The sequence below is a fragment of the Dendropsophus ebraccatus genome, chromosome 6 (assembly GCF_027789765.1).
Source record: "Dendropsophus ebraccatus isolate aDenEbr1 chromosome 6, aDenEbr1.pat, whole genome shotgun sequence".
In the NCBI taxonomy this organism is placed as follows: domain Eukaryota; kingdom Metazoa; phylum Chordata; class Amphibia; order Anura; family Hylidae; genus Dendropsophus; species Dendropsophus ebraccatus.
In genome coordinates, this window is record NC_091459.1 from 99,954,559 (window position 1) to 99,966,873 (window position 12,315).

The 12,315-nt window shown below is 49.6% G+C and overlaps 1 protein-coding gene across 1 annotated transcript in view; it reads left to right on the forward strand.

Annotated features, from left to right (window-relative positions):
- The first annotated feature begins 3,925 nt into the window (after positions 1 to 3,925).
- The window catches only part of RNF13 (ring finger protein 13), a 67,744-nt gene continuing 59,354 nt past the window's right edge, over positions 3,926 to 12,315 (forward strand). The window contains exon 1 of the mRNA XM_069975421.1: positions 3,926 to 4,072. The gene's annotated coding sequence lies outside the window, so the exon portion shown is untranslated. The remainder of the gene's footprint in view (positions 4,073 to 12,315) is intronic.

Here is a 12,315-nt window from a genome sequence, read left to right on the forward strand (position 1 = left end):
GTTTTTTTGCAAACTGTATGAATGAGAGTGAGTGGTAGTGTGTGCCTGTTGAGAGAGTGTGGAAGATGAGAGTGTGCACAGTGTGGATGATGAGAGTGTGCATAGTGTGGATGATGAGAGTGTGCATGGTGTGGATTATGGGAGTGGGCATGGTGTGGATTATGGGAGTGTGGATGATGGGAGTGTGCATGGTGTGGATGTTAAGAGTGTGGATTATGGGAATACACAATGTTCACTCCCATCATCCACACCATGCACACTCCCATCATCCACGCTATGTACACTCCCATAATCCACACCCCCATCATCCACACCATGCACACTCCCATCATCCATACCATGCACACTCCCATCATCCACACCCCCATCATCCACACCATGCACACTCCCATCATCCATACCATGCACACTCCCATCATCCACACCATGCACACTCCCATCATCCACACCATGCACACTCCCATCATCCACACCATGCACACTCCCATCATCCACGCTATGTACACTCCCATAATCCACACCCCCATCATCCATACCATGCACACTCCCATCATCCACACCATGCACACTCCCATCATCCACACCATGCACACTCCCATCATCCACACCATGCACACTCTCATCATCCACACATCCACACTCTCTCAACAGGCAACCGTCCCGGATTCCGCGGGACAATCCCGTTTTCGGGGTGCTGTCCCGCGGTCCCGGAACAACACCCAGTGTCCCGCATTATATGTGGCCCCAGCGAAAAAAAAAAAAAAAAAACAGTAACTCACCTGTCCGCCGGTCCCAGCAGCTCCTCTCCCGGCAGAGCGCGCACTCCCGTCATCCTCCGGGGCGGGATTGGATAATATGTGGGGCGCTATATGGGGGATTGGATACTATGTGGGGCATATTTGGGGGCATTGGCTACTATGTGGGGCATATATGGGGGATTGGCTACTATGTGGGGCACTATATGGGGGATTGGCTACTATGTGGGGCATAGGCTACTATGTGGGGCATATATGGGGGATTGGCTACTATGTGGGGCACTATATGGGGGATTGGCTACTAAGTGGGGCATATATGGGGGATTGGCTACTATGTGGGGCATATATGGGGGCATTGGCTACTATGTGGGCACTCTATGGGGGTTTGGCTACTATGTGGGGCACTCTTTGGGGGATTGGCTACTATGTGGGGTACTATATGGAGGGATTGGCTACTATGTGGGGCACTATATGGGGATTGGCTACTATGTGGGGCACTATATGGGGATTGGCTACTATGTGGGGCACTTTATGGGGATTGGCTACTATGTGGGGAACTATATGGGGAGATTGGCTACTATAAGGGCATATATGGGGGATTGGCTACTATGTGGGGCACTATATGGGGGCATTTGCTACTATGTAAGGCACTATATGGGGATAATATGTGGGGCACTATATGGGGGCATTGGCTACTATGTGGGGCACTATATGGAGGGATTGGCTACTATGTGGGGCACTATATGGGGATTGGCTACTATGTGGGGCACTATATGGGGATTGGCTACTATGTGGGGCACTATATGGGGGGATTGGCTACTATGTGGGCATATATGGGGGATTGGCTACTATGTGGGGCACTATATGGGGGCATTGGCTACTATGTGGGGCACTAGATGGGGGATTGGATAATATGTGGGGCACAATATGGGGGCATTGGCTACTATGTGGGGCACTATATGGGGGATTGGCTACTATGTGGGCACTATATGGGGCATTGGCTACTATGTGGGGCTCTATATGGGGGCATTGGATACTATGTGGGGCTCTATATGGGGGCATTGGATACTATGTGGGGCACTATGTGGGGGATTGGACACTATGTGGGGCATTGGATTCTAGGTGAGGCACTATAATGGGGGATTGGATACTATAGGGCATTTTTGGCGGGATTAGATACTGTATAGGGCACTATTCAGTCAGTAGCATGTGGTGACTGTAGGGGAGTGGCTATGGAGGGTTGCTATGGGGGCGTGGCTATGGAGGGTTGCTATGGGGGCGTGGCTATGGAGGGTCGCTGTGGGGGCGTGGTTATGGGGACCGCTGCGCACATGTCCCTCTTTGCTCTTTGCAAAAGTTGGGAGGTATGGGCACACTACCACTCACTCTCATTCATGCAATTTGCACACAAAAAAAACAACAACAATCACCTCAATTTACACACATTCACAGACAAACATAGACTTATACTTACATCTTGATTGACCTCCGGGAGGATCGGCGGCGGCCTGGATGCGCGGGAAACAGCCCGTCTCCTAAGGGACATCTTACATACAGCCCACTATGAATATATGAATATGCATAGGGGGCGGACTGGGGGGGAGCCAGTGGTGTTCAGGGCCGGAGGGTGACGCCCCAAATTCTCTTAGGCAGCAGATTTGCAGAAGAGCAATTAGGAAATAACTAGATAATCCAAGGGGGGAGGGGGGGTTCTGCAAATGTAACTGAACTGACCTCACTCAAATGGTCTGTAGTAGTATAGTGGTCATGGTGTAGAGCAGGGGTCTCAAACTCGTGGCCCTCCAGCTGTTGCAAAACTACAATTCCCATCATGCCTGGGACAGCCGAAGCTTGCTTTGGCTGTCCCAGGCATGATGGGAATTGTAGTTTTGCAACAGCTGGAGGGCCGCGAGTTTGAGACCCATGGTGTAGAGGTATTATTTAAATGGGCACTGTCACTACAAATAACTTTTGAAGTGTCACCAGATACGACAGAAGCTATTTATCACAGTGGGTGTCACTGCTGAGACCCGTTCTGATCAGCAGATATAGCCGTGAAGAGATTGTAGTGACGCCATCCACTCTCCAGCTGGCCACTCATTCCGTCAATATTTTTTCAAATATTTTACATAAAACAATTTGTTGGCTGCAGGCAACTCTCCCGACTGATAATCGGCCCGTGTAAAGTGTCTTTTACGTTGAAAAATATTGACTGAATGAGGCTATATCTCCTGAACAGAGCGGGTGTCAGCAGTGAGACCCGTTGTGATCAATAAGTTTTGACATGTCAAAAGTTATTGGTCGTGACAGGTACGCTATCAGCATTATGTGGTAGTAATATTTCATCTTCACCTGGTGACAATATTCGCTCCTGGTATATGGGAAACAATGTGATATAATAACTATATGGGGGAGTTTATCAAACGGGCACTTGGCCCAATGGTTTGTGCAATAACCTGCACCAATATACCCAGTGCATGTGGGAGACGAGGGCACGGCAAGGCAGGGAAGAGGTCTGGCCTCCTCCAGTACCTGATTTCTGCCACAACTAGATGGATATATAGAAGCTGGCCATAGGGAGAAATTTTGCATAGTGAAATTTCTATTGTCAAATGGAAAAACCAAAAAGAATTGATAGCTTAACAAGCTAACCATGGGGAGCTACACATGGGCCAGTGTGGTGTGCTTGGCCCAGCCCTTGATGGTACAGTGCCTTCCCTGGCAGCCCCCTGCAGCCTATTACTGCTGTACTGTACTTCCATGCTTGGCATGGGCACAAGGTAAGGGTTAGGGGCGTGGTCAAAGTATTTAAGGGCGTGGTTTATTCATGAAGCAGACGTCATATAGTTTATTGTAAACAATTGTGACTTATTGGTTCCTCACAGACAACCGGTCCCTTCCTATATCGACTTTTCTGTTCAACCTTCAATCGCAATAAACTTTATCGGTAATGTTGGAGGCGAGCAGCGCGCACACGTGACCCAGTCAGCCTGCACAGGTCTGGCGCAGGACCCCGCACTCTCCAGGTCGCGTCCTCCCTAGGTGGCCCCTCCCCTCCGGCGGTCCATGCTGCACAGTCACATGCACAACAGGATCTTCTTTACAGCGAATGTTGACTGACAGAAACAACGACCAATCAGCGGTTAGAAGTGCCTCTGGCCAGCCAATCAGCGCGATCGGCGAGCGAGTCATCCCACATCTTGACTGCTGTGGGTCGAGCTGTGCTGGTTGCGAGGAATGAGCGGTGGGCTGGAGCGGGGGAGTCTGCATGCTGCATGTCTCCGCTGTCCCCGGAGCAGCGGCCGTAACGCTATCAGGTAACCTTCCGCAATGGCCTCTCCCCTCTGCATTTCCTGTCTGTAGTCCCCTGTGGCGCCACCAGAGGGTGTGACACTGTGCTGCCCCTTTAATCAGATCAGCTGCGTGCCGTCTGTGCTTCCCTGTCACTTACACGCTGCCGCATGGTGTGAACGAGTGCTCAGTCACTCACATAATGTACTACAGGTAACGCGTACTAGGAAGTATTATAGGTCAAAGAGCTGGCATTGTGTGTGGTCACATGACTCGTGTATTGGCAGTCAGCTGACCCGCATCCTCCTCCTACTACTATGCCTGGCAGGGACATGGGGCACTGTCACATATCATCCTCCTACTACTACTATGCCTGGCAGGGACATGGGGCACTGTCACATCTCCTCCTACTACTACTACTATGCCTGGCAGGGACATGGGGCACTGTCACATCTCCTCCTCCTCCTACTACTACTACGCCTGGCAGGGACATGGGGCACTGTCGCATATCGTCCTCCTCCTACTACTACTACTACTACTATGCCTGGCAGGGACATGGGGCACTGTCACATATCATCCTCCTACTACTACTATGCCTGGCAGGGACATGGGGCACTGTCACATATCATCCTCCTACTACTACTACTATGCCTGGCAGGGACATCGGGCACTGTCACATCTCCTCCTCCTCCTCCTACTACTATACCTGGCAGGGACATGGGGCACTGTCACATCTCCTCCTCCTCCTCCTACTACTACTACTACTACTACTATACCTGGCAGGGACATGGGGCACTGTCACATATCATCCTCCTACTACTACTACTATGCCTGGCAGGGACATGGGGCACTGTCACATATCGTCCTCCTACTACTACGCCTGGCAGGGACATGGGGCACTGTCATATATCCTCCTCCTACTATGCCTGGCAGGGACATGAGGCACTCTCATATATCCTCCTCTTACTACTACTATGCCTGGCAGGGACATGGGGCACTGTCACATATCCCCCTCCTACTACTATGCCTGGCAGGGACCTGGGGCATTGTCACATATCCTACTACCTCTACTATGCCTTTCAGTATTACTGTCACACCTTTCCTTACTACTATGCCTGGCAGTGACAGGGAGTCCTGTCTTCCCTCCACCTCCTACTGTTATGCCTGGCAGTGACATGGAGCTCTGTCCCACATCCTCCTCCTACTACTACTATGCCTGGCAGTGATATGGAGCACTGTCACACATCCTCCTACTACTAAGCCTGGCAGTGATATGGAGCACTGTCACACATCCTCCTACTACTATGCCTGGCAGTGATATGGAGCACTGTCACACATCCTCCTACTACTATGCCTGGCAGTGATATGGAGCACTGTCACACATCCTCCTACTACTATGCCTGGCAGTGATATGGAGCACTGTCACACATCCTCCTACTACTATGCCTGGCAGTGATATGGAGCACTGTCACACATCCTCCTACTACTATGCCTGGCAGTGATATGGAGCACTGTCACACATCCTCCTACTACTATGCCTGGCAGTGATATGGAGCACTGTCACACATCCTCCTACTACTATGCCTGGCAGTGATATGGAGCACTGTCACACATCCTCCTACTACTATGCCTGGCAGTGATATGGAGCACTGTCACACATCCTCCTACTACTATGCCTGGCAGTGATATGGAGCACTGTCACACATCCTCCTACTACTATGCCTGGCTGTGACATGGGGCACTATCACACTTCCTCCTACCACTATGCCTGGCAGTGGCATGGAGCACTCGCACATCCTCCTCCTCCTCCTACCACTATGCCTGGCAGTGACATGGAGCTCTGTCCCACATCCTCCTCCTCCTACTACTATGCCTGGTAGTGACATGGAACACTGTCACACATCCTCCTACCACTATGCCTGGCAGTGGCATGGAGCACTCGCACATCCTCCTCCTCCTCCTACCACTATGCCTGGCAGTGACATGGAGCTCTGTCCCACATCCTCCTCCTCCTACTACTATGCCTGGTAGTGACATGGAACACTGTCACACATCCTCCTACCACTATGCCTGGCAGGGACATGGAGCACTCACACATCCTCCTCCTACTACTACTACTATGCCTGGTAGTGACATGGAGCACTGTCATACTTGGTTATATTGTAATCTCCTCCTTTTTGTGAGGCTCCTGCGGTTTGTTTGTCTTGGAGTTATATGGCAGGAGTGATTGCGGTAGTAACCTATGGTACTTGTGGTGATAGGTGAGCAGATCACAGCCTATGTGAGATGATGGCTGGGACCTCCACTGTCTGGTGACACTCTTGTCCCAGCTCAGTGCACAGCCCCATCTGGAGCACCAAGGATTGGGTAACTTACTGTACAGCTGGGTATGGGGGACCTCTAGCAGGCGGTCCATGTAGCATCTGGGATGGTGACTGTGTCAGTGACCAGCACCTCCTGTACGCTTCCTGATAATGAATACTTGTCCACCAGATGCTGCCTGTACTCCAGGACACCAGGGACACTGTGTGTACCCTTCAATACTAGACACTGATTATTTACAAGGTAAAACTGTCCATAGATTAAAAAATTATTCCAGGGAATCTGTCAGGATTGGGAACGGGGGACGTGTCTGGTTGTGGCAGGACTCCTCACTGAATACACGTGTGCTCCGCTATCTTGTGTCTGGTTGTGGCAGGACTCCTCACTGAATACACGTGTGCTCCGCTATCTTATGTGTCTGGTTGTGGCAGGACTCCTCACTGAATACACGTGTGCTCCGCTATCTTGTGTCTGGTTGTGGCAGGACTCCTCACTGAATACACGTGTGCTCCGCTATCTTATGTGTCTGGTTGTGGCAGGACTCCTCACTGAATACACGTGTGCTCCGCTATCTTATGTGTCTTGTTGTGGCAGCACTCCTCACTGAATACACGTGTGCTCCGCTATCTTATGTGTCTGGTTGTGGCAGGACTCCTCACTGAATACACGTGTGCTCCGCTATCTTATGTGTCTGGTTGTGGCAGGACTCCTCACTGAATACACATGTGCTCCGCTATCTTATGTGTCTGGTTGTGGCAGGACTCCTCACTGAATACACATGTGCTCCGCTATCTTATGTGTCTGGTTGTGGCAGGACTCCTCACTGAATACACGTGTGCTCCGCTATCTTATGTGTCTGGTTGTGGCAGGACTCCTCACTGAATACACGTGTGCTCCGCTATCTTATGTGTCTGGTTGTGGCAGGACTCCTCACTGAATACACATGTGCTCCGCTATCTTATGTGTCTGGTTGTGGCAGGACTCCTCACTGAATACACGTGTGCTCCGCTATCTTATGTGTCTGTGCAATGCATGAAATAACCAGGCATATCCCAGACACTAATGCATTCTGGATTTGGAAAAACATAGATTCTTTCTTGAGGAAACCATACCACTCTTGGTCCTTACTTTGTGCATGGCGATGTGGCTCAGTTTCATTGAAGCTGAAGCCTCATAGTGGTCAGTATTTTTCCCAAAATCAGTACTGAACTCAAACACCAAAAAAGCTGCAGATCTTTCTGTTATAGTTTTTCTTTGTCAGTCCCTTGCTTGGTGTTAAAGGGAACCTGTCACCCCCCCGTGCCGGGGTGACAGGCTCCCGACCCCCCGTTAGAGCCCCCTATACTCACCTAATCCCGCCGGGTCCCGCTTCTGGAGGTGGTCGGGTGATGAAGATGTCAGCCGCTGCAGCCCGGCGCGCTGAGAGATGAGTCCAACACCCATAGAGAATGACAGGAGAGTCCAGCGCTCTGTCATTCTCTATGAGCGTTGGACTCATCTCTCAGCGCGCGCGCCGGGCTGCAGCGGCTGAGATCTTCATCACCCGACCACCTCCAGAAGCGGGACCCGGCGGGATTAGGTGAGTATAGGGGGCTCTAACGGGGGGTCGGGAGCCTGTCACCCCGGCACGGGGGGTGACAGGTTCCCTTTAAGCAGTGTCTGTTTTGGATATGTCCCAGTGTGTACCGAGCCATAGATTCTCATTAGATGATGGAGTGTGCCCTTGTGGCCCCGTTTCAGGTTTTACCCGTTGGCGTTTGCTGGACGGTGGTGGCAGCATACCATCAGGGCACTGGGTTGTCTTAGACTTTTCTCTTGCTGGGGAGTCAAACTTGTGGCCCTCCAGCTGTTGGAAAACTACAATACCCTTCATGGTTGGACAGCCAAAGCTTTAGCTTTACCTGTACTCTCATGTGTATGGACCTTTACTGTAGGAGCTAGGAGGGGATTCTTGGGTGTCTTGCTGATCTCTAGGTATAGCTAACCCAAAGTTGTTAAAGGGGTAGTTCACCGAAATGTATTTTCTTTCAAATTAACTGGTGCCTGAAATTGCGAGAGATTTGTAATTTACTTAAAAAAAATAATAATAATCTAGTCTTCCTGTACTTATCAGCTGCTGTATGTCCTGCAGGAAGTGGTGTATTCTTTCCAGTCTGGAGAGCAGGAGAGGTTTTCTATGGGGATTTGCCACTGCTCTGGACAGTTCCTGACATTGACACAGTGCTCTCTGCTGCCACCCCTGTCTAACTGCAGAGAATGCATTCCGTCCTGCAGGACATACAGCAGCTGATAAATACTGGAAGGCTTGAGTTTTTTTTATAGAAAGAAATTGCAAATCTCTGGCACCTGTTGATTTAAAAGGGAAAAAAAAATTGGTGACCTACCCCTTTAAGATTCCTTCATCTATATGATAATGCTGTTAGTATATGACCGCCGGTGAGTGCCCCCCAGAAGCCCCCTATAAATGACCCCCACCCACTATTGTACGTTGCAGTGTGATACTTACATTGGAGAGCCACTTTAATAATCAATAGCTCATACACTGTAAGTGACTGGCGGATAGTATTGACTAGTTAGTAGTAGCGGGTTATTGGCTTCTTTGCGCTTTGGGCCATAAATCTAATTGGAATCCACATCCAATGCTCTGGAGTCCTGACTACTGTAGCTTCTATTTCTGTTCCATGGCGGAGGATGGCTGAGACAGCTTGTTCTGCAGTCAATGTCAGAATCTATTATACTGGTCTTGACTTTATGCCAGCTTTGCATATGCAGCATTAATGCAGAACGTATGAGGCAAGTGGTTCCTTATAACATCAGATGGTTGTGCCTTCACTGGTTTGCCGGACAATTTATACGCTAACATTGTGCTATTTGGGGTGTCCAGACTATTGGGGTAATGGTAATCACATGAGCTAGGTGTACTGTGTGACCATGATCTGGCTTCCTTCCCATATAATATGGCAAATATAATCACAAAATTTCCTCTGCGTATGAATGAGATGCATCGTGCACCCTAAGGGGCCTATTCCACGGACCAATGATCGGCCGATGTCGGGCCGTGGAATAGGCCCAGTTGATCGGGCTCTGCTCGGCCTGTGGAATAGGACACTAAGAAGCCCTCGAGTATTGCCTATAGCCAATTGTCCCTAAAGTTTATATACCTACACTATGCACTCACCTGATACTACCTATATCTTCTAGAATCCATTAATGCAGCAATCTATGTGTTTTGAGCATTGACCCCGACTTCTTTCATTCTCCGTGTATGAACCATGTTCCATGCTGTACAGGCTTGCCATTGCCTTCAGGATGTTAGAATTCTGTGCATTGCTGGGTGTGTCGGACAGTCCAGGGTACAGGGAACCCAAGCACTGTATTTTTTTAAGTATAAGATGCCTCAGATTCAAGACACACCCAAGTGGAAAAGAAAAATGCAGTCTGGTTTCTCATCCAGGCTGTTAGGTGCATGAATATTTTAGGACTGTTTTCTGCAGGTCCTTTCACAGTGTGTTACCCAGTGTCCCGCAGACTAGACATGGTTGTGTATCCATGTTTTCCAGGCAGCCTCAGGGCTTCAACCTACTTCAGCAGCCACCGCTAATCACACGCCGTGCCCTCAGGGTTCATCCAATTCTATCTCAGCTGTATAAGTCGGGGAAGTCACCAATATGTATATCCTTTGTATGTATACTTAGTGACATCTGTCATATGTAGGGTCCCATGGTTAAAACAGCCTTAAGATTGGGCTCATGAAATTAAATGGCACAGTTATTACCACTAATGCAATGATTTGCTGTGGGGTCACTAGCTGCCTTGGCACATTGCAAGTCGTAGTGATGTCACAGTTTTTTCATGTATCGTGGCAACTCTAGGCTAAGGGCCCTATTCCACAGGACGATTATTGTTTGCATAATCGTTAATGATAAACGATCCAAACGACCGCTATTGCGAAAGACCTGAAATCGTTCACCCATTTACATGGAACGATAATCGTTACTTATAATGGTTCTTGCGGTCGTCTTGTCGTTGCTATTGCTTTTGTCACTACTGCGAACAACCAAATGATGTCTTATTCAATTGGAGTTGTTAGCCAGGTGCTCATCCAGCCCACAGCTATATCTCCCGGTCCTCCTCCCATGAATGTGACCACTTGGCTCGGCTGAGCGTTCATGTATACTCAATGGCCCATATTCATCAGTCTGTCTGACAGAAATCTGTCCAACAGATTGATAAATCTAGTGTCTCCTTATACCCCTGAGGATAAAGGGATTGGGCAGTCGAAATCCAGCTTGCCTGATCTATGCCTCCCCTGATATCACCTGTTTGATTCATCAGATCAATAGCTGGAAGTGCCAGCATGTGTCTAATGTGTATGGGGTCCTATTGTGTGGCAGCATCCATGGAGATGCTCTATGGCAGGATCCAGGTAAGCAGCAGGACTTGAGTGGAACAATAAATGTTACAAGCAGAATTATTTCTTTGGTCAAATCCTCTAAGATCAGGGGAACCACGCCCATTAAAGTCCATTGGTGTCATTGTGAAGTGGACTATATGGTTGAACAGAATGTGCTGGAGGCTCCGAGCCCCCGATGCAGATGTGAGTCAGGCCGTAGGCATCATGTTATGGGAATATGCTACTAGGGAAGAATAGCTCCATTATATGAGTCTTGTGGAGCACACTACATATTTCATCTTGTACAGTATCTGACAAACAGCTTCTGTATATGGCACACGGCTGTTGGGGAGGAAGCATGGCCAAATGTAATGGCCAAACTTCCTCTTTACATCCTCATGTCTGGCAGAGTTTGGAGGATGTTGGGGTAGAAAAGAAACAGTCACGTTTTCTCTATATATTGCTAAAAATCACATGAATACTGTAGAATGTAAGGGTTTAGCTGTTTTAGGGTCCATTTACACAGAAAGATTATCTGCCAAAGATTTGAAGCCAAAGCCAGGAATGGATTTCAAAAGAGGAGACATCTCAGGCTTTCCTTAATGACCTGATTGCTGTTTATAGTCTGTTTCTGACTTTGGCTTCAAATCTTTGGCAGATAATCTGTCAGATAATCTTTCTGTGGAAATGGACCCTTTCACTTTTAAAGGGAACCAATCACACACAAATTGGCCATAAAGATAAGGAAACGTGCTGGTACATCAGCCAGCACGCTTCCTAACCATCCCCCTGTCCCCTCCGTCCCATGAACATTCAGCCCGCAAAGTTAGTTTAATAGTGTCCCGCGCTGTATGCAAATTACCATCTAAGTAGTCAAGGTGGGCGGGCGGCTGGTCAAGTAGTCCCGGTGGGCGGGGGCTTCGTCATGTAGTCACAGGCTCCTGGGCCGCCTCCGGTGCTGTAATCACGCCCCTCCGGGCGTGTTGTAAAGCGGCTCCTGGTGACGTCACTCGGGGGGGCCGGCATTGCACGTCGGCCACGCCGACGTCTTTACTAAGCTGCGCATGCGCAGTGCAGCCTGAGAAGACGCTGCTGTACTGCGCTTGCGCGGCGTAGTATAGCAGCGGCTTCACCCACTGTACTGCGCACGCGCAGCTTAGTAAAGACGTCGGCGTGGCCGACGTGCAATGCCGGCCCCCCGAGTGACGTCACCAGGAGCCGCTTTACAACACGCCCGGAGGGGCGTGATTACAGCACCGGAGGCGGCCCAGGAGCCTGTGACTACATGACAAAGCCCCCGCCCACCGGGACTACTTGACCAGCCGCCCGCCCACCTTGACTACTTAGATGGTAATTTGCATACAGCGCGGGAAACTATTAAACTAACTTTGCGGGCTGAATGTTCATGGGACGGAGGGGACAGGGGGATGGTTAGGAAGCGTGCTGGCTGATGTACCAGCACGTTTCCTTATCTTTATGGCCAATTTGTGTGTGATTGGTTCCCTTTAATTTGCTTTGTTAAATGGGCACTTCCTTTTTCAATCAACTGGTGTC